The sequence below is a fragment of the Myotis nattereri genome (genome assembly GCF_964212035.1).
Source record: "Myotis nattereri genome assembly, chromosome: 5".
Classification (NCBI taxonomy): domain Eukaryota; kingdom Metazoa; phylum Chordata; class Mammalia; order Chiroptera; family Vespertilionidae; genus Myotis; species Myotis nattereri.
The window spans coordinates 86,715,497-86,738,625 of NC_138080.1; the positions used below are offsets into that span (position 1 = coordinate 86,715,497).

A 23,129-nucleotide genomic window follows, 5' to 3' on the forward strand; every position below is an offset into this window, starting at 1 on the left:
GTCTGTGGTTTCCACGATCTGGATTTGAATTAAAGCTGTGGAAATGGTCTCCTCTTTTAGTGTGTGGTTGATGAGGGAAACCTGGTCACATTCTCCCTTGTATTAGCACACTCACCAAAATCATGAATTGCAGCCAAACTATAAAAATAAATGTCTGAAAAAATAGAGTGGACTGAATGACACACAACTCAGAAATAATCAAAGTTCATTTCTTCTTCTTTTTTTTATCTTCCCTTCAGCTTGTTACTACATTTGGGTAGTCTCTTTTAAGTTTTGCTTTATATATATATATAAATTAAATGAAGCAACTAAACATGTGTTTTAGGAAATATTGTCTCCCCATTGATCCAGCTTTGCCTGATATATCTTAACCATAGAGACCAACTTCAATTGCTATGATATTTTTTTAAAATGTGAGTTATCCAAATAATGTTTCTCTCACACCCAGTGACAACCTGCCTGCACAGACTATCTCCTCCCCCAAATACCTCATCCTTCCACATTCGCCTGGCCCTCCCCAATACAATACTGTAGTAGTAGCCTGTGGGAAGGGCAAAGCCAGCCATAAAAGGAACATTATAGGAAACTACAGATCAGTATTCTTATGAATACTGATACAAAATCCTCAACAATTATTAGGAAACTAAATTCAACAGCATATTACAAAGATTATACACCCTGACCAAGTGAGCTTCATTATACTATTTCAAGGTTGATTCAATGTCTGGAAACCAATCAATATACTACACCACACAATAGAATGAGGGGAAAAACACATGATTAGCTCAGGTGACAGAAAAAAACATTTGACAAAATCTAACACCCTTTCACGCAAAAAATACTCAATATATTAGAAACAGAAGTTACAAAAACTTCTTCAACATGATAAAGGCCATGTTAAAAGATAAAGTCCATGTTAAAATGCATACATAAGATCATCCTGAGTGGTGAAAGACTGAAAGCTGACCCTAAGATCAGGAACAAGACAAAGATGTCTGTGTCATCATTTCTATTTGACAAAGTATTAAAAGTTTGAGCCAGTGCAATTAGGCAAGAAGAAGAAAGAAAAGGCATTCAAAGTGGAAAGGAAGAAGCAAAACTATATCTACAGATGACATGATCTTATACCTAAAAACACCTAAAAAATCCACAAAAAATGTGTTACAGCTACTAAACGAAGTTGCAAGATACAAAATCAACACACACACACAAAAATCAGTTGTCTTTCTATACACTAGCAATGAGCAATCCCAAAAGGAAATGAAAAAAACAAAAAAAACAAACCCAGTCCCTTTTATAATAGCATAATAAAGAACAAAGTACTTAGAAATAAACTTGCCCAAAAAGGCTAAAGACTAGTACAATGGAATATTATTCAGCCATAAAAAGGAATGAAGTTCTAATACAAGCTACAACATGGAGGTACCTTGAAAACATTATACTAAGTGAATACGGTCAGACACAAAAGAGCAATTATTATATGATTCCACTTATATGAAATATCCAGAACAGGCAAATTTACAGAAACAGAAAATAGATTAGAGTCTACCAGGGACTACGGGGAGGGACATGAGAGGAATTACTACTTAATTGGTACAGAGTCTCTGGGCAATGAAAATTTTTGGAAATAGTGGTTACAGTTGCAACTGTGAATGTCACTAATGCCACTAAATTGTACACTTAAAAATGGCAGATTTTGTGTTACATATATTTCATTAAAATAGAAAAGGTAAATAAAACTTACAAGTATCATTGTTGAAATTAGTAATAGCATCATGCTATTAAACTCACAAAACCACTCAAATTTTTTCTATGCATAATTTTGAAAAGAAAAGGTACCCTTTACATGTTGAAATTTAGGTGTCTTTTTGACTAATATAGCTAGAACATGTAAAACTTAATTGGTTAAATTACTTTCACCAGTTCTGTCTAATCTATAATAATAAAAGCATAATATGCTAATTAGACCGGACAGCCGAATGACCTCCCGGATGTCTTCGGAAGACCTTCCAGACGAAGCCAGGGCTGCGAGGGCCAAGGCAAACTGCCACAGCTGTGAGGGCCGAACCCCTTGCACGAATTTTGTGCATCGGGCCTCTAGTATATTAATAAAAACATATACCTGTTGAAAAAATATATATGCACTGCTTTGAGGAATTGAACTTTCCAGCATTGAGGATTTTTATGAAAAATTGGATGATCACTCAGCAGAGAGATCCTAGACCAGCCGTGGGCAAACTAAAATGAATAAAACTAAAAAAAAAAAAAAGACCGTACCCTTTTATGCAATGATGTTTACTTTGAATTTATATTAGTTCACACAAACACTCCATCCATGCTTTTGTTCTGGCCCTCCGGTCCAGTTTAAGAACCCATGTGGCCCTCGAGTCAAAAAGTTTGCCCACCCCTGTCCTAGAAGGAGTTTATACAAATGGCAGGATGCTGGACAAGTTGCGGGTCCAAACTCTTTGCGCTTTTAAGAGTCTAATATTCTAATAGAATTGCACACAACCAGAAACATTCCCAAAGTGAAGCCATTTCTTTCCTTCCTCGGGCAATCGCAAGCCTTTGGGTTCTAGCATTTCAATAACAATTTACTTTTCTGGTCTGATGATGTCTCCACTGAAGATATTCTTGGCATCAATTTCCAGCCTGACAAGTCCACAGAGCTTATCAGGTTTTATAAAGCAGATCACCTTAAAATAGTTTTCAAATTCCAGAGTGAACCCGATTTCTCTCTGAAAGTGCAGTGTCGAAAATAAAGTTCTTCTAACCCTAAATGTCTGCATTAGCATGTTTAAATGAGAATACCCAGGGACATGACGTGATTAGGAAGGCCATAATAAAGATGCCAGTGTAATTCCCCATGTGCTGCCAACCTCAAACACGCAGCCTACTCTGAGGCAATTTGAGTAAAAATTGTCATGACTATTGTCAGTGTTGTCACTTCTTGGTTTTCTTTCTCCCGGGACTGTACCTTATTCATTCTTGGTCTCACTGATGGCGCACGGCACCACCTCTTCAGGCGTTCAGTCAAGATCTCTCCAGTTCAATTTTCACTTCTTCTAGACTTTCCCCACCCTGAGAGTCCTACAACAAACAGGACTGCGAGGCCAGGAGATGGGTCTAGTGGTTCCAATGAAGAAAGCAGGGGCAAATGGCCCAGTCGCCAAGATCCGGAGCTGGGCCACAGAAGGCGTGTTTAAGTAACGATTTGGAAAACTCAGAATCTAATCAAACACATCTGTGCCTTACATTCTCTACCTGCTGTCTCCCCCGAAACGACGATGCTTAAATCTCCATTAGTGGGGCAGGGCCACTCATCTATGGAAATCCAGGGCTGGACTGCAATCTGCTGCGTGGGTCGTCAGAATGGGGGCCAGCTGATCGGAAAACAGCCCGAGTGGGAGGTTCAGTGCGGGGCAGGGCGAGCACAGCTGGCTGACACAGCAAGCCGGTACAAGCAACAGAAATGCCATTTGATTCCTGGGCTGAGCCAACCCATCTGGGAAATCGCGCAAAGAAAGTAGCTGGGAATGACATTTCAGTTCCGAGTTTCCTAGTCAAGCCTGCACTTGAAGCCGGAGACTCAAAAAATAGCAGTCCCTTCTGGATGGTGTCAGCGCAGAGCCACTCGGATCGCTTTTCCTTCGGTCTTTTGAGAGTGATTTTAGCTCATTGGGGATAACCCGGACCACGGAAGGGGCTGGAAAGGGGGCTGTGCCCACCTCTCGTTTCCAGAAAATCGATTCTTCTGCTCGCTGCTGACGCTTGGCTTTCCTATCATGAGATCTGAACCCGGGCATCTGCAGAAGCCTTTACTCCCACCTGCGTTTCGCGCGTGGTGTCAGACAAAGGAGCGCAGTGAATGGCTGCCGGCCTGGTGAGAAGGCCGGTTATTATCGGGTGTAGTTTCCCCAGCTCTAAAGGCTCATAGTGGTGGCACTGAGGCGTGCCGGGGAGCAGATAAAATGTAATTAATAATTTCCGTAGAGGCCAACAGTCTATTACTACTATGTTCCTTGCTGTTTTCTGCAATGACCTTAGAGCTCATAAACATCATGGACGTGCACTTGGTCATAGTCTCAGCCTCAGGTTCAGTTGATGGCTCAGGTTGCACCGCATAATTAGCTAGACCAAAGGAAGATCTCCAGCATAAGGCCGGGGGTGCCTCCCGCCCTGTTCAGTCCAACGCCTGGAATAGACAGTAAATTTCCTGGATTATTAAGATGCAAACTGGACACAGCTGAGGATAAAGGTGAAGTCTGCTTCTGAGTTACAGTGGACACATGTTGGTTTCTGATAGAATCCAAGAGTCTGGACACTAAATCAGGTAGCTTTTTTGTATTGCACCGAGTGGCTCCATCTAATTGTTCTTAGAAACCCAACATTGCAAAGAATGATGTAACTGAGGGTAGACTTTCTCTCCTGCAGTAAAACACTGGCTCCTTTAATATGGAACTACAATTTATTTTGGACCTATTATGTGCCAAATACTTTGTAGAGCTTTGGAAGAAACAAATAAAAATAGTTTTATTTTTTCCCCCAAATCTTAATTTTCTTGGGTACCAGTGCCTAGCACGAAATCTGAGAAACAGTACATGTTTAAGAAATATCTGCTGAATGAATGAATCAATGAGAACCAGTGTTTGCTGACTGACTTCTGCCAAACCCAAGGGTACAGGGGTGAGGGGGTGTACAAAGGATGCCGCAGGGGTCAGACTTTAAAGGCCAGCTGCCCTTAGCAAAAGTGACTCCCCCAACTTGCCAGGATGAAACCCACACTCAAACCCCCCAAAAACAGCATTTTCTGTCTTTATATTTGGCATATTCCTCTCCCCATTCTATGCTACAGCCGAATTAGATTACTCTTCATTTCCTCCCAACATCCCAAACTTTGCTCTATGCCTGGCCTGAACAGAATCTCACATGCTTGCTGAATGCATGAAATAAAAAGAGAATTAATTACTGGTTCTCAATTTTAGGAAGGTAAAGACTACAAATTTTAATCGATTTCACTGTTATTTTCCTGACTATATAAATATTGTCCATGATTTTAAGAATTCAAAAGGTAAAATATCCAATTGATTCATTTATTCAGCAGATATTTATTAAACATGTGCTGTTTCTCAGATTTTATGCTAGGCACTGATCCCAGAGAAAAAGATTTTTGTTTTTTCCAAAGCTCTACAAAGTGTTTGGCAAATAATAGGTCGAAAATAAATTGTAGTTTCACATTAAAGGAATAAGTGCTTTACTGCAGGAGAGAAAATCTATCCCAAGTTACATCATTCTTTACAATTTGGGGTTTCTAAAAACAATTAGATTGAACTACCCTGTGGAGACAAAAAAAAAAAAAGCCTTTTGCTGTGGGCATTCTCTTCAGTTAGGTGTTCTTTCCCAATTGCTGGTCCATTAAAACTTTTTCTCTACCTGTTCTTCAGAGTCTACCTCAAACACCATCTGGAACACAGCAGTGCATTGTTGGTGCCCATATCTCATTCAGTCATTCAGTCAGTCAGTCAGTCAGTCAGGTATATCTCATCTCATTTAAAATAGTTAAGGCATCACATGTGTTGGTTGAACTGCATGGAAGAGGAATATTTATGGTTTTGTGAGGGTCTAGTCTTTAGTGTCAAAGAGAGCAGTTAACACTATTGACTTTTTAAATTATTTGCTCTGGACTGTATTAACCTCCTCATGTACAGTTACCTCACACACCATCACCAGGATATAGGCGTTATTGTCCTCATGTTGCAAGCGAAGAAAGAAGGGAGGGAAGGGAGAACACTAGCCAGCATAAATGCTAGAGAGGGGAAGAAGGAGGAGAGAAGAGGAGGCAGAAAGAGAGAGAGAAAAGGTGGGGGGATGTGGAGATAAAGTGTCAAGGATAATTTATCAATTGCTTAAAACTGCCATCACATATTCTGACTCAAATGTGTCTTTTAGGAAATTTCCCCCCAATATGCAAAATTATGCATAGCAAAGGTTATTAAGATAAGGAAAAAGTGGAAACAACTAAGTGTCTGAGCATGGAAACGAGGGTAAATTAAGGTGCATTCATATGGTAGATTACACAGCCACTGGAAGTCGTGTGACAGAAGAATACTTAATGACATGTGTGTGATCTCTTCCCATTACAGATACACATATGGCCACAACCTCATCCCCAGGTTTAATTTTAATGGCTCAGGTTGCACTATATAACCAGCCTGACATGAAGAGTTTCAGTTGCTACTGCTGGAAATGTGACAGGCTCCATACCAGGTGTTTTATATTATAGCATAAGCCCTGATTTTGTTAAACTATATATGCACAGAATAAAGAGTGAAAAGTTACCCCCCCAAATGCTTACAGAGCATATCTTCAGTGCCTTAAGGATCCTTGTTTCTGACCTATCGTTTTCTCATCAGTTATTGATTAGATAGCATAAGCAATTAAACATTTTTCCATGTACGCTTTCCTGCATTTTTCCTATTTTCTACAGTCTAATTACAAAAATTATGTGAACACCATGCATTTTTAAAGCAATTAATGTCAGGAAATGAAAACGTCTTCCTTATCAGGATGGGGGATAAGCAGGAAGGTGCCAACTGCATAACTGGTACGTGGTTGACCAATTCTGAGGGGTAAATGGGTTTCAAAGACATTTCTCTAACACAAAAGGATTTCTTGCAGGAGGCGGTCTTTCTTTGCAACTCAAAAGACAGGACTGCAGACAACTCATATACAAGTCCAAAACAGTGGTATGATGGTTTTCCAGGGATAGGAAAGCAAGCCTCAGAACCAAGTCACTAAACAGTAATTCCATGCCAGGGCTTTGTAGAATTTTTTTCATTATCTGGTTGGGAGATAGGGATAGCAAGAAGCCGAGTTTCTCTCTTGCTGAACCACATCAGTAACTTATCAAATTACATCAAGAGGATATCAGGCAGAAAGAAGATTGAAGTGTGTCTCTGTGTGTGTGTGTGTGTGTGTGTGTGTGTGTGTTTAGCAGGTAATTCCTGGATATATAGAATTTGACTCACAAAGAAAGAAGATATTCTGCAATGGTAATTAGAATACCTCAAAACTTCATACATCGAGGAGAACAATAGGCTGGTTAACAATTTATCCTTCTTTAAATGAAAATAAGGCCCAACTTCTAGTTTTGTCTGTATTATGGAACTACATGCAAAAAGGTTCTCTCACTGATTGGTCAATCAATCAATCACACATCCATCCATCTGGAATTCCACATGAATTCTCAGTAATTAAAACTAAAAATGTGAGAAGAGTACAACCTCAATCCCTAAAAGAATGCATTTTGCTGCATCTGTATTAGAAATATGGTCATTACTTTTATGTCAAGGATATTCCCATATCACCCAGAAAAATTTGTTGTGAATGAAAATTCTTCCAGACCTATTTTAATTAAGTAAGAATCACATCAGCACTAGTAACCCTGTTGGAAAGCTGATTCCAGACAGCTCTCCTTAGGAGTATTGAACATTCCCCAAATTACCTAATGCTAAGACTGTAGGTTTCTCTACCCAAACTCAATCCACGAATGCAAAGAGAGAAGCAAATAGAAAACAAAAATCATGTAAGAGTGTGTAGAATACTTTTGAGAACAACTGTCCCCGCTTCCCTGCCCCCCCAACCACCACCACAAGGGTTACTTCTGAGCTTCAGGGTGACTCTAGAACCACCCCCACCTCTCTCCACTTTTCTGAGGCACACGCTTCAGTAAACACTACTTTAAATGCAAGACTGAGGGTCACCCAGGTTGTCAAGTTAAGTGCTCCCAAGACAGTCAACCAGATACCAATTATGAAGTTGGCAGCTTCTTGTTTATCCCACATCCTGATAAGGAAGACGCTGCCTGTTTCCTGAAACTCCTGGCTGCCACAGCCCTCTGTCCACCTAGGAGCTATGGCTAACCATGCCACAGCGCAGTTCTGGGTGGGTTACTGGCAGGCAATTGAAGATAGTTATATTGCCCTCTGCTTTCTCTGAGCTCTTAGTTTATAGCTCTTCACTGTCTTTTTTAACCATCTGTTTTATTCCTTTACCTATGTTAATGCTTCTCGGTAACAGCCAAAGGGGTGATTCCAGCTGATTGTCCCTGCCTCTCCCTGCAGCCCCCCAAAACTGGCAGAGGGAAAAATGAAGACCCCTTTTAGTATGACACAACCTAGCAAGTTCCTGCTTATTACAAAGCCATCTTCAGAGAAAGAGAAAAGGCTCCTAAAAACAAGAAAGGGGGAGAAACCTCTAAAATTTTCTGTAACTTTTCTTTCTGACCAAGCTAACCACAACAATACTTGTTATTGACTTTATGCTTGTTATTATTCCAGTCTAATGTGTATTCGTCACAGCGTTTGTCATGTGAACACAACTCTACAAAGTAGTTACCATACAAACACCCATTTTTCAGATGAAGAGACTGAAGCACAGGAAAAGGGGCCACATACTAGACCTGACAGGCTCAGGGGAGACCTGCATGGAGGCCTTACAAACTCAGAGACCTAAAGTAACCACACAGGATGGTCTGAAATGAAAACTTCCTAATAAAAGCGAGTCATAGCAGGTAGTCATGTCCTAGGCTGGTATCCTCCCTGACAACGGGTCAATCTTAATCTTAACTGAGCCTGTCTATTGTCTTTTTGCATCTATGATAACATACCTTTGGAATGTCAGGGTAATTTCCTTTTTCTGGACCCCTCACAGGGCCAAAGCAGACACCACAGAACCCCTCACTGTTACTGTTATTGTCTTGTTAACTGCTAACTATCCTATACCCACAAATGTAAAAAAAGTATGTGTCTACTCCATTTCCATTTTATCCAATCCCAGAGACTTCCCTCCTTTGCTTTCTCTCACCTCCCTAATCTACCACCAATGGGTTTCATGTAACCCCTTTACACCTCCTCCTTTGATTGTAATGTATAAAATAAGGTGCAGAACTGCCATTCTCTGGAGCATTTTCTCAATCCAGTGAGATTTTGCTTCCCAGCAATAGTCATCAGTCTAGCTCAAATAAACCCATAAAAATTCTCTACAGGTTTAAAAGCTTCTTAGTTTGAAGGCCAAAGCCACTTGGCTCTTTAGTAGCAGATTTAGGATTTGACTTTAAGGGATGTTAAAAATCAAACAAACAAAACCAATGCTTAGAACCACTCAGTTATTTTCCTTCCCGTGGTCTATGTTGGAGATGTAAACTCAGATGGCAGCCATGTCATTTCTAAGAGTGGAGCGGGCTGGGCAGGGACTCCAGAAGCCCTGGGATTCTCAGACATCATCTCCTAAGGGTTTTGCTGCCCCTCTCAAGTGAGCCATGACCATAAAGGACTTATGCGCTCACTGTAGCCAGATTTTTCAAGACAAGATGGGAATGTGAATTGGCAACTCATTAATAATCTTTAAACATTAGCCAACTCTTTGCTGGCCAAACAAGTCATCTTGAGGCAGAGTTCAATTTAGGGGCTACTGGTTTCCAACCTGTGTATTTGTCTTTAAGCTCAAACCTGGGCAGATATAATTGTTATTGTCAAAATTAGCTACTTTATTAATATTAATAATAGGGAGAGAGCGAAAGGGAGGCCAGACATTATAAGCATGGTCATCAGGGCAGCTTCACCAGGAAGCTGCAGCTTCACGCTCCGCAGGGAACACCAGTCCATTCCCTGCAGATCACTGGGGAAGAGATCAAACAAAGAGGGAGATGGGTACCTGCGCAGTGAAGTCGGGGTGGCGTGGAGAAGGTGCTTGCCTGTCAGTCTAGCCTGGGGAACCATGGGTTGGCTAGGGGGTGAACCCCATCAGAAGCATGCAAAATCTTGGAAAGTTAAAACCCGCAAAGAGTTCCCTCCCTCTTGTTTCCTTCACTTGTTCTCTCTTGCTCCGTGACCCACACTCACCCATGTGCTCAGCTGTTCTCTCTCCATAGTAATGTGGCCTTAAGCAGTGGCATGGCAGTGGCTGTGTGGACCCCACATGCAATGTGCAGCAGCTGGGAACCCAAGCTAAGCCAGCCAGATGCTGGACTGGACTTCAAAAACTCTGAGCAGCGGCCTTCATTCTGGCCCTGCTGAAGACAAGATTGGACTTTTTTCACGGTGGGACAGGTAGAGATAGAACCTTGGAGGGGGAACTCCTTAATTTTACATCATCCATAAGCTTCCCACAAAACCCCATCCTCCAATGCGGGGCTCGGGGAATTCTTTTCCTCAAGGTGCCCACTTCCACTGATAACACAAGAACACCCTGCTTCAATAACACAAAACTCCTCTGGTCCAACCACTAAATGTCTTCTTACTCTATCCGCTGTGGCAAGGAGCTGAGTAGCAAACTCTTTTCTCATCTCATCTCTAGGAGGCAAAGTGAAAATGGAGCAGGCGTGACAGAGCCTGATCTTCCAGCTGGCAATGGGAATCTGTCTTCTCCCCGCTCCAGGCTGTTGTGTTAGCAACTCTGGAGCTGCCTGCGGCTTTCTCATGTGGTTCAGCTACAAACTGGCTTCCACTGAATTGGGCTATATTTAGTGCCCTGGAGGAGAAAGAAAAAAATCCCTCCAAAGCTTAGAGAAAAAAAAGTAGTTCAGCTTCCACTTTCTCTATCCAAATTTTAGAAATGAAGGTAAATTCCACAACCACATTTTTCTCTTTAGCTTACCCTGCTTTGGGGGGGAGGGGGGGAGTAATTGCTCTCCAAAGTAAGGAGGTTGAGTTTGGCAGGTAAACCTGCCATCTTAGCATTAGGTAATTTGGAAAAGCACTTTAAAATCTGCGGTGCAGGCTACTCTTTAAATACAGTCCTTGGGTTTACAGTTAGACCCCCTGCAACAACTGAAGCACACCTCTGCTTTGGGGATTGGACTCACACAAACCTCTCCATTCATTCACCCCCTGAGTTCCTCCCAGAGACCTTTGCATCAGCAAATCAATCTTGCTTACTGTGTAGCCCCAGCACCTGGCACAAACATTAATAAGTATTTGTTGAATAAATGAATAAAATGAAAGAAGGGCTTGGATCAGTTGGGACCAAGATAACATCTATGTTGTGATTTATTCATTCAAATATGTTGGAATGAACTCAGATCCCTAAGGAGTGTGTGTGCTTGAGGAACAAAAGGTGGCCGCTGTTTCAGATGACTGTGAGACTTCTGTGTGGCTGTGCAGGGTGGAATCTGAGGGCAACAGCTGATTTTCTCTGAATAAAGGAGGGGAAAGAGGATTTCTGAGTGGATGTATGGGTAAAAAGGAGGGAAGGAATACCTGAAACTTGGTGGGGAGGGGAGCGGGGAATGGGGAAGTCACCGGGGCAAGAAAAAAACCGTGGAGTGTGTGGTATACCCCCAGCCTCCCCATAAAACGTTCAGTAAAATATTCACCATCGTCAATGATTTGGGAGTGAAGTTACACAGTCAGTATTAACAGTCTACCTAGACTGCCTGTTCAACATGGAAAACAAATGTGAATGCAACACATTCCTTCCTGGGAGAAGCAAACAATAACACAGCCAGAGAAACAAAACCTTACACTGCAACATGAGAAACTACTCTAAGATACTTGCAAAACACCACTGACTTATGCAAAGACATGTATTGCATTTACTGTGTGCCAGGCATGTGCTAGGTAGGCCCTGGTGATCTGTGTGCCAGGCATGTGCTAGCCAGCCATGGGCAAACTACGGCCCGCGGGCCGGATCCGGTCCATTTGAAATGAATAAAACTAAAAAAAAAAAAAAGACCGTACCCTTTTATGTAATGATGTTTACTTTAAATTTATATTAGTTCACACAAACACTCCATCCATGCTTTTGTTCCGGCCCTCCGGTCCAGTTTAAGAACCCATTGTGGCCCTCGAGTCAAAAAGTTTGCCCACCCCTGTGCTAGGCCCTGGTGATCTGTGTGCCAGGCATGTGCTAGGCCCTGGTGATCTGTGTGCCAGGCATGTGCTAGGCCCTGGTGATCTGTGTGCCAGGCATGTGCTAGGCCCTGGTGATGTGGCGGCAAAGAAGACAGGCAAGGTCCCCTACCCTCAAGGAGAGAGAAAGACAATAAACTTAAGGAACAGGATGGTATCAGTGACGGGAGCTTTGAAGAGAATAAAGCTGGGGTGATATATGATAAGGATGGATGGGATTTAACATTAACTAGGTAGCCAGGGTTGGCCTCCCTGAGGAGGATAGTTGAGCTGAGATCTGAAGGGGTGGCGAAGAGGCCAGCTATATGAAGATCTGTGGATAAAGCTTTCCAAAAATTTAAATGGCCCACGGTGGTAGAAGGCAAGTGATGGGGAGGAAGGTGTAGAAGAGGGTCAGAGAGGCAGGCAGGGGACGGATCAGGGAGCTAGAACATGACTAGGTCTGCAAGGATAACGGGTAGACTCGCAAAGTCTCAGAGAGGATGAGTGAAATGCCAAGGCAAAATGTAATCACAACACAAGGGCCTTGCAAGCACCATCTCTGGGGGGCCCTTCTCAAACACTGGCCCTCCAGGGGGCAGGAAATAATGTAGTCTGGCTAATTGCCCTTCGGGACTGCTCTGTGTATGAATGTAAAACTAGGGATTATCCAGCCCAGATGCAAATGAAAAGGGCACAGTGGGTCACTGGTTTTCCAGAAGACTCTTCTCACTGGAGGTAGGATGCCAATTACCCTATTTCTATGCAAGGGGCCTGGGAGAGGAGAAACACCCAGAGAACTGTGCTTCCGATTGGCTTGCAAATCATAACAATCACCCCAAAATTAAGAGAACAGAGAAAAAAGCCCCTTTGCTCTTGGGACCTTCAGTGATTAGAAAGAGTTGTTATTTGGCTGATTTTCACACTTCATTAGCATATGCATAATTTAACAAGGGAACATGCTGGGGGCTGGCAGGGTGAGGGCAGCTCTCCACACCCACGGACTAGAAACTGGAGCAGGAGCATTGGGAGTGCTTAATTACGCCATCAAGGCAACAGAGATCAGCGTGTGAAGGGGGATGAGCACATGCCGGAGCCTGGGAAACAGCATAGAGAGATTCCCCCCACATCTACTTTCACCCAGGAGCACACTGGGAGCTGTGAGGCAGCCCTGCCTGAATATTCCTCCCAAGGACTAAGTCACCATGTTCATCCTCATGCTCCCCACTTCTCTTGCCATCAACACTTCCCATCAGACAGCCTCATTTTCTTCTCCAAAAGTCTGGTGATGCCAAGAAGAATGAAGTATTATATTATGGCTGTCCATATCACAATCTACTTGGCATTGAAGAGAAGGAAATGAAGTGATGTTTGGGGGGGCTGAATAAAATGCACTCATGCCTTGGCTGGTGTAGCTCAGCTGGTTGAGCATCGGCCCATGCACCAAAAGATTGCCGGTTGGGCCCTAACCAGTTTGGCTCAGTGGATAGAGCATCTGCCTGTGGACTGAAGGGTCCCAGGTTCGATTCCGATCAATGTCATGTACCTTGGTTGTAGGCACATCCCCAGTAGGGAGTGTGCAGGAGGCGGCTGAATCGATGGTTCTCTCTCATCGATGTTTCTAACTCTCTATCCCTCTCTCTTCCTCTCTGTAAAAAAAAAATCAATAAAATATATTAAAAAAATAAAAAAGATTGCCGGTTGGATTCCCAGTCAGGGCACATGCCAGGGTTGCGGGCCTGATCCCCAGTAGGGGGCGTGCAGGAGGCAGCCGATGGATGTATCTCTCTCACATCAATGGTTGTCTCTCCCTTCGTCTCTCTTTAAAATCAATAAAAACATTTAGAAGTAAATAAATAAATAAAAACGTCGTTTTAAAAAATGAACTCTAGGACAAGGGTCAGGCTTTCAAATTTTAATTTTGAATTCACTGAGACTCACCCACACGCAGAGCAGCAGAGACAAAAGGCTCAATCATTGCTTTAAATTAGATAACTTTTCGGCTTTCTTTCTTCCACTCAAAACAATATCCTTTAAACCCCAAAAGAAAGACGAACAAAAGAATAAAAGGCCACCTGCACTAGGAAGACTCAACTATGCCTGGTCACCCGTCTTTCTGGACTCGTTTCTCTGCCCACTGGAGGGACACAGGTATAACTCAGAAATCAATGAGAGGAACGGTATGGGTGTTCCTGAAAAGATGTGGCAGGGAATTTTACAATTCTCACACCATATCTCACCTTATCACCACATTCAATGTCATGTAACTTTAAAATTTTATTAATATCTATCGGTCTGTCCTGAGATGATTGGTAGATCTTTTTCTGCTCCTCAGCATCAATTCTCCCTTCTTCTGTTAATAAAATCCTAATTTCCCCTTTTCTCAGTCTAATCTGGTATGTGTATGTGTCTTTAAGGCCTGAGCTGTTTGGCATACTCCATCCCCCTAGCAAGAGCGATTGGTTCAGGCATAAAAAAATAATACAATTTGGACCAATGAGAGATCCAGACTTTTGTTGCTCCATTAAGAAGACTCAAATATATTACTCTTTCGCTCACTCCCTTCACACCAACTCCTTGCAACTCTCCAAACATGTCAAACATTTTCATACCTCTGTGCTTTTGCAGATGCTATTCTACTTCGTGAATGAATGAAGAAATCCATCAGTTCTTCCATATGTTATTTTGGCTTGAATTCCCAAACCGTATGCTGTCATATTCAACTTAATAAGCATATACTCACTTCTGTTATACCAGCAACAGTCTCAATGGCTGTCTTATCAGCAACCATTCTTCCCTTCCTCTGCCAACAGTCCCCTGACTTTCCCTTTGTCATCCTCAAGTAAAATTTGGGTAGCACTGATTCCCCCTTCAGCATGAGGGTTAGGACCTAATTGGCTTAAGTTCATCAGGTATTCCATCTCACCAAATATAGAAAATAGGTTTTGGAGTGGGCACAGAACCCACACAGACCTCATGAGATGTTAGGAGATATTTCCTAAGGATTTCAGGAGCTGGGAAGCTCTGCACCAGGGAGCTAATTTTCCTCTTCAAATAGAGAGTCTAGAACAGCGGCTGGGTCTACATAAAAAGCAAAAACAGAGAGACTATCAACATAGCTGGGCTCTGGATCAAGCCGTACCTGAAGCTAGTATTCTTTTGAACTTTTATGTTGTGTGTGTCAAATTTTTTATTAAGCAAGTTTTTAGCAGAATGTGTCAGCCCTTCTAATGAAAGATTACTGACTAATACGGTGACAAAAAACGTGAAACAGCTTGAGCCAAGACAGAAACCTGTGGGAAATTATAAACTAGGTTCTAAGTCAGTTCCAAATTGTTTATGCATTCATCCATTCAACAAATACTCAAATACTTATTATATGCCAGGTACTGTTCTAGGAATTTGGGGGGTATAGCAAGGAACAAAACAAATATCTTTTCAGAGTATAGATTCTAGTGGAGGGAGATATATAATAAATGGCAACATTGATAAAGTATATAGTATGTTATAAGATGACTATGAGAAAACAATAAGATCAGTTAAGGCAGATCAGAAGATTTGAAGGTGGATGGGAATTGCACTTTAAAATAGGTAGCCAATGTAGGCTTTATTGAAAACATGACACTTGAACAAAGACTTGAAGGAAGTAAGGAAATTGCCTATGCAGGGAGAAGAGCAGTCTGGGCAGAAGAAAGAGAAGGTGCTAAAGCTTTGAGGACTAGTGAGTTTAAGCACCAGCAAGAAGGCTGTTAGCAGTGAGAAAACGTAGGAATAAGGTCAGAGAGGAAACCGAAGGGCCGATGGTACAGGGCCTTACAGGCCACCATAATGACCTCTTTGCACTGAGTGAGATGGGGAGTTGTTGAACATTCTAAACAGAGTGACATGATCTGACTGAAATTCTTACAAAAATTAGTCTGGCTACTGTATGAAGGGGGTCAGAGGCAAGGGTAGAAGCAGGAGGCGGTTACAACAATGCATGTTATGGGTGGCCCAGAAGGGTGTGGTAGCAGTGGAAGTGGCAAAAAAGAGACTGGGTTCTGGAGAGATTTTAAAAATGGAGCTGACAGAATTTCCTGGTGCATTGCATGGAGTGTGAGGCAAGAGCAACTCCCAGGTTTTCAGCCTGAGGACTAGGAAGAGCAAGTTGCCGGGAGAAGAGCTTTGTTCAGGAGGTGATCAGTTCAGTTTGTAAATACTAAGTCTGAGATGTTTTATTGAACACCCGCGTGGAGCTTCTGAAGAAGCAGTTGGATAAATAATTCTGGAGTTCACGAGAGAGGACTGCATTAAAGATATGAATTTGAGATTTGTCAGCACAGAACAGTGTTTCAAGCCACAAAACTGGATGGTATAATGAAGGGAGTGATTGTAGATAAGATGAGTGGATCCAAGGACTCATTCATTTAATCAACTAATTTAATACCCATAACAACCTTATGAAGTCAGTTATTATTGCTATCCTCATTTTACGGTTGAGGAAATCAAAGCTTAAGGGTTGTTAAGATCACACAGCAACTGTCTAAGAGCACATGTGCTCAGCTGTGTGTAAACACATAAGTAGCTGAGCTGGGACTGAAACCCAGGCAGCCTGGCTTGAGAGCCTGTGCTCTTAAGTATCACTCAATACTGCCACCTGTTCCCAAGTTTAATCAAATGATGGATATTTAGGATTAGCGATAAGGAGAGTGTACAGGACATAAGAGTGGCCACCTGAGCTAAAATAATTCAGTTTCCTGCCTCCAGAGCTAGCCTGGGCTGCAAATACAATGCCCAGATAAAGGTAAGAGCTAAAGTCATTGTATTCAAACACAGGAGATCAGTTTGCTCAGGGGTCCTCATACTTCGTCAGATTCACTTGGGGGTCCTGTTAAAAGATGCAGGTACTTAGGAGACCTTACTAGACATTGATTCAGTAGATACTGAATGGAGCTTGAGAATTTCATTTTGACAGGTGTCTCAGGAAATTCCGAACACCCTTCTGTGCAATACTGCCACAGGAAATCTATTTTGGCTTATCTCTGTCCAATAGCTCTCCACCCCAAAAGACTAATGAAATTGGACTTTAATTCACCTTAACTTCACCGATAGGACTGGGACAAAAGGATGATCTCTGTACATGGATAATGACTGCAACCCACCTTGAAAAATAGTTTGATATTCTCAAAGATCTTTATTTTTTCCTTTTAAAAATTTCATTTGGGTGACACTGGCTTACAAAATAAAATAGGTTTCAGGTGCACAATTCTACAACCCATCATCTGCACACTGTCTTATGTGTTCACCTCACCAAGTCAAGTCTTTGTCCATCACAATTTGTCCCCACTATACCTTCTTCTACCTCCTTCCCCCTCCCCCCAGCAATCACCAATGAGTTCTTTCTGTGCCAATGAGTTCTTTCTCTTTTTCATCTTTTTTTGCTCAATCCTTCCACCTTCTCTCAGCCCCCCTCCCCTTTAGCTGTCAGCCTGTTCTGAGTCTGTCTCCATTTTGCTTGTTAGTTCATTTTCTTCATAGAGATCTTTAGTCTTCTTTTGTTAACCGGTAATCAATTTCCTACTTAAAATAAATTGATCTTCTTTACTTATTCATATTAGTAAATAAAACAGAGCTGGAACTGTGCACAGAAAATAGTGGGCCTTTTCAAAATACTCATTAAAATGAGATATGTGAGAAATTTATATCTTGCATTTGTCAGTGGAGACCCACGCTTTGTCAGATATTTTCACCCAATGACAGTTGCAGACAAAGTGTAATAGCATTTAACTTAAGCTAACAAGTGAGTAGTCATTATAAAAACCTGCCAAAGCAGAGCTATAAATAAAGTGGGCTGGTGTGAATGCCCACTTCCTTTCTAGCTCTAATCAGATAGACAAGTACAGAGCTTCCCAGAAATGTACATAACTCATGTATTTCAGCAGTTGAGTAAGCCCAGAAAAATATGAAGAAAATAGCTAATATTTGCTCCCAATTTGGTTAAAATCAAAAGGTAGTTGCATAAATGATTCCCTCCAATACCAAATGCCATTGCCAAATGTTTGCACACAGCCTATTGCTTTCTGTTTCTACTTAGGTTTTTGAAAACAGTCCTTAAAAATTGTCTCTTTTTAGTGATGTGACTAATCACCACATTAATATGGTGTAGTTTCATTTTAATTTTAGAATTTTTTCAGAATCAATGACTCATCCAATTTATTGGTTTCACGGGGAAGCCACCAAATGAAAGCGAGTGAATTTCTAAAGCAGGAACACTGAGAAAACAAACAGTGATTTCTATCTCTCCCTCCCCTACACATTTTTGTGTGAACGAAAATAAGGGGAACAAGAAGGAATGATTTCTCATTTCCATCCAATCAACTGTCCACTGACATCCATTCTTCTAACCAGTTGTGTTAAATATACGTCACAATCTAGTGTTAGTGATGAGGATCATGGACTCTTAGCGGCATGGTCATGAGCATATTTTCCGTTTCTTCATCTGTAAATGGGGCCGTGAAAGTACCCCCTTCATAAGGACTGTTAAGAAGAGTAGATGAGATAACACACAAAGTTACTCGCACAGTATCTGGTACCCCATAAATGCTCTGCCCGTGGTAGTGATTGTTATTTGAATCTATGCGCATGCTCATCTGGGTATAAACATGCACACAGGCTCACCCTACTTCCTACCACTCCGCATTTCACTATGACACTCAGCTGCCTCGTTATTGCCTAATAAGCATCTCTATTTCACCTCTTACACTGCAGCCATTCATTCAGTGGTTTTTGCTGCTGACTAAAATGATGGTACACCAATGGGTGACAAAACCCCATAGGAATGGCATTGCAATGATCTGACATCTGAAGAGGATTTCAGAAATACAGTGGCATCATCATCTTATTAATTGGAGAAATGAAAAAAAAAAAAACCACCACCAAAGGTCACCCTTTGGGTCCATATGTGCTGGTGAAGTGGGTGCACTCAAGTGGTCTGCTTCCATGCTCCCAAGTCTAAACATAACCGTCCCTCAGCCAAGTCACTTTAAAAGACAGTCATCATAAAGAATGGAGTGAGCAGAACTGAACTTACCCACCTGGTCTCACTAGGTGCAATGCAATTGTTATTAAAGGCTTGGTTTTTAAGTTATTAGGAGATAAAATGCCAATTTACTGGCACTTGACTACTCTGGTGGCTGTAAATAGCAGAGTGCTCCCCCGACCCCCACTTTACATTCATAGAATGCCCCGTATGTGCCATACATTGTGCCAAGTGCCTCCGGGGAAAACAGGCAAATAAGACAAGATCCCTGAGGTCAAAGTAATGATAACCCATGGAACACACTATTTCTCCAACAAATGCTTAGCAGAGGACCTGGCCTATAACTGATACTTAATAAAGATTTGCTGAATGAATGAACAGATGTACAATTTGGACAGTCCCAGCAACAAGCCCAGAGCAAAAATGAAACTAATCAGGCCACAATTAGGAAGCCTCTGGTGGTAGCTACTATTGCCAAAGGGCATCTTTCTCTTACAGTTTCTAAGCCTGGACAGGAAGGAAGCACAAGCGTTTTTACTTGGTTAGGTCATTGATTCCTGGTGAGTACACTCACCTTGTGCTTACTGCCATTACCCAAGATGCACTCTGGCCTTTTGTAGTAGAGATAGTGACTTGATATAAAACCACTGGCAATTGGGACAATCCATTTGACTTTACCAGCCCATGCCCCCATCCCATAGGCAGAAGTATGAAATCAGCTAAAATCTTCAGAAAATTTTGAGTTTTTGGAGTTAGCTCTTCATTAACTCAACATCCCTGCTGTGTGTGTGTGTGTGTGTGTGTGTGTGTTTTAATTGATTTCAGAGAGGAAAGGAAAGGGAGAGATAGAAACATCAATGATGAGTGAGAATCATTGATCAGCTGCTTCCTGCACACTCCCTACTGGGGATTGAGCCCACAACCTGGGCATGTGCCCTGACTGGAAATCGAACCGTGAACCTCTTGGTTCATAGGTTGATGCTCAACCACTGAGCTACACTGGCCGAGTCCTGCTGTGCTTTCACAGCATGGACACAATCCACTAAGATCCCTAGGATAACAGGCACTGTTCCAATGCAATCGATAGAATAAAGTGCTCCCACACACATCCTTGCCGGCTATTATTTGTAGTGTGAATATGATCCTGCTTTAAAGGTTTTCCAGACACTCAGGAACTTGAGGCTGCACCATCTGTGGATTCTTGTCATTACATAAAGCAAATAATTGCCTTTTAAAAAATCCATGCCACTATCGCTAATTTTTTCATTTCCACAAGCTCCTCCACTAACAGCCTCTGGGTATTTACACAGTTTATTTAATTATGCCGTGGTGTTGGTTGTGTGTACTGAGCATTAGACAGTGGGTCTGTGTAGATGGAACTCACCATCCGGATTTTTAAAGCTTTGTTTCTTTTCTCTATTTTTAGCAGGAGGACAATCACACCCGGCTTTCTGGCCTCGGGAGGGATTACTGTTTATAAGAGCTGTAAAGCCGAAAGACGCTGCCTGCGTGCTGAGTATAACAGGATGTGTTTGTGAGCGCGTGCTTAGAGAGACCTATCTGCTGGGCACCTCCTGCCACCAGCCATTACTGTCACCAGGCAGTAGCCTTGTATGCTCCAAATTAATGGGGGACTCCCGAGAACCTAATTTCAAAACATTATCCCCCTCTTTGTTATCTGTATTTGTTTGTTTCAAAGCCTGACACTTTAATTGGACTCCAACGCACAATGGCAATTTTCCATTTGAAAGCTTAGAAAGCTGTTGCCGGAAGATGCGCGGGTTTAGCTCCTGGAGTTCAGACGTTGGCAGGACCTATGCAGCCACAAGTGCCAGTAAATGCCAGGAATATGGAAGAACACCAGAGCTTGTCTCAGGTGCAGGCGAGGAAACAAACAAGCCATTAACCTGCCCTCGGAGTCACCCTTCCTGTAACTACTCCATCCTAGAGCACGAAAGTGTCTTATTTTTAGTCGCCTTCTATTTTTACCTCCCCCCCCCCAGTTTCTTCAGGGGCTTGGTGAGTTTGGCCTTGATCCTCTAATTGGTTTTTACCCTCCAATCCTTCTTGATCCCCCCAGAAGGCAAATTGGCCAATTCCTTGCCCACGTTATCCTGACTTTTTCTACTCTGTTGCCTTCATGTGGCTTCTGTATTTCATCTTCCAATGCAATTTAACCTTGTTAAGCCTCTTGTATAACCCCGGCTTCTCCTACCATCCCCCCAAAAAGCCTTCCCCAGTGGTCACTTATTTCTCTTACCCACAACTTCCAGTCTTTGATTTGCATCTTCCCTACAACACGTTCTGTGGTATCTGTGCCCATGTGCTCCTTATTGATGGAGCCGTGTGGGAGGAAAAATCTTCACACTCCATACAACACGCAAAATACTGAACCCGGAGCAGGTGCTTAGGGAATATTCTTGTACAAATGAATGCTTGAATTAAATTATTTAAGTAGTTAGAAAAGTTCCACTGATGTTAAAAATCAACGCCTAACATAATCTAACCATTCCTCGGTACTAAAAACAAAAACAATAACAAATAACAGAACAACAAATATTGAGTTGACATTTAACAATGTGGCCGGTGCATGGCTAGCAGCTCTGCCTGGGTTTTCTCTCTGAGCCTCTCTATACCTTTATGAGGTAGGCACTGATATTATAGATGGGAAACGGCAGCTTTGAGAGTGAACTTTTTCAAGGGCATCCAGCTATCACCGGGCAGATCTGGGATTCAGGTCCATGTCCGTCTTACCCCTGAGTTTGCTCTCTTGGGAACTGTATTGCACTGTCTTCTTTTTTCCTGGTGGGCTCATTTAGAAAGATCTATTCAGGCTCAACCAGAGTGACATTGTCGGAGACTTTATAAAACCTTATCTATAAGGATGGGTGATGGACACACTGAACACTCAGAGGTGACTTTCCCATTTCTGCAGGGAATGTCTGCGGACGCCCATTCCATGGCACAAAGAACAAAGCTATGGCTAAATAAAGGTGACCTACTCCCCAGTTTTTAGGTGGAATAATGTTTCTTCACTAGACAGGGAGGTGGCTAGTCTAGATTCTTACATCAAATCTTGTTATCTGGCAATGTCCATATTTCTCCTGGTATTTGTTTTAGAGGTTAATTTTTGCACCAGCTAATTTAAATATGAACACAGTAACATTTTTAACAGAGAGAGAGAGAGAGAGAGAGAGAGAGAGAGAGAGAGAGAGAGATATTTGGGGTGGTGTTGGTGTTCAGCACTATTTACTCTTGGCTAAATGCCAGCCCTGCAAACGCCCAAGGTCCACAAAAGGTGTGAAACCAATTAGGGTTTCTCACCTTCTGGCTGCTTGAGGCTATGCATACTGCATATGGAAATAGATGGTTTTGCAGGGACCATGGCTGAGCTACAGTTACTCTGCTATGCTGCAGAATGGCACAGTGCTAACTTAGCCTGGGACAACATATGTCCACTTGCCAGTTCTGGGTTAAAGTGCGGTAACCCAGAAGAACAGAGGGGAACAAAAGAGATTCAGCAAGAATGGGAGTAAAGCATGGGTCACAGAAAGAGGAGATTACCATCAAAAGCTTTAAAAAAAAATCTGCCAAAGCTATATAGCTCTCTGCTAATGACTGTGACTGTAATTTCTGCATATTTTAACAGATGTTCTGTTTATAAAACTGCAAACGGATTTAGGGGTTATGAATAAAGCCAAGAAACCCTGGAGATGTTTCTTTGTATGATTAACTGACCACAGGCCATTTGTTTTACAACAAAGATGCTCAATGATCCATAGTCCATGATTTATATCAGCCCGTGTATACTAATGGCTGATGTCTCCATGGTACTTCTCATTAGCATCTGAAGGGGGATTGGAAGAAAACAGATTATGGGAATAGCTCCCCATTGCTCGACATGATAGTTCATTAGTGGGTGTGGAATCGATCCGAAGGAAAACTAAGATAATCATAAGCTGAAATTTGAATTATAAATTATAACAAGGAATCCAATTCAATGATATAAGAAAATACATAGCTTTTCATAAGCCTAGCTTCATGCACCTTGGTAAGCTGGCAAAGAGAGATTGTTTTGTATCTTACAAATAAAAGACAAATCACATTAAAATTCTACTAATAATAAACATAATAATAGTGCTGACTTGTATTGATCACTTAACCACACATCAGGCATTCTGATGGGTGATTTACATAAATTATCTCAGTCCACCCTCATAGTT

General features: G+C 42.1%; 1 protein-coding gene across 6 annotated transcripts in view; it reads right to left on the minus strand.

The window, feature by feature from the left end:
- Positions 1 to 23,129, minus strand: part of PPP2R2B (protein phosphatase 2 regulatory subunit Bbeta) — a 362,719-nt gene that overhangs the window by 137,696 nt on the left and 201,894 nt on the right. The gene's annotated exons all lie outside the window — the stretch shown is intronic.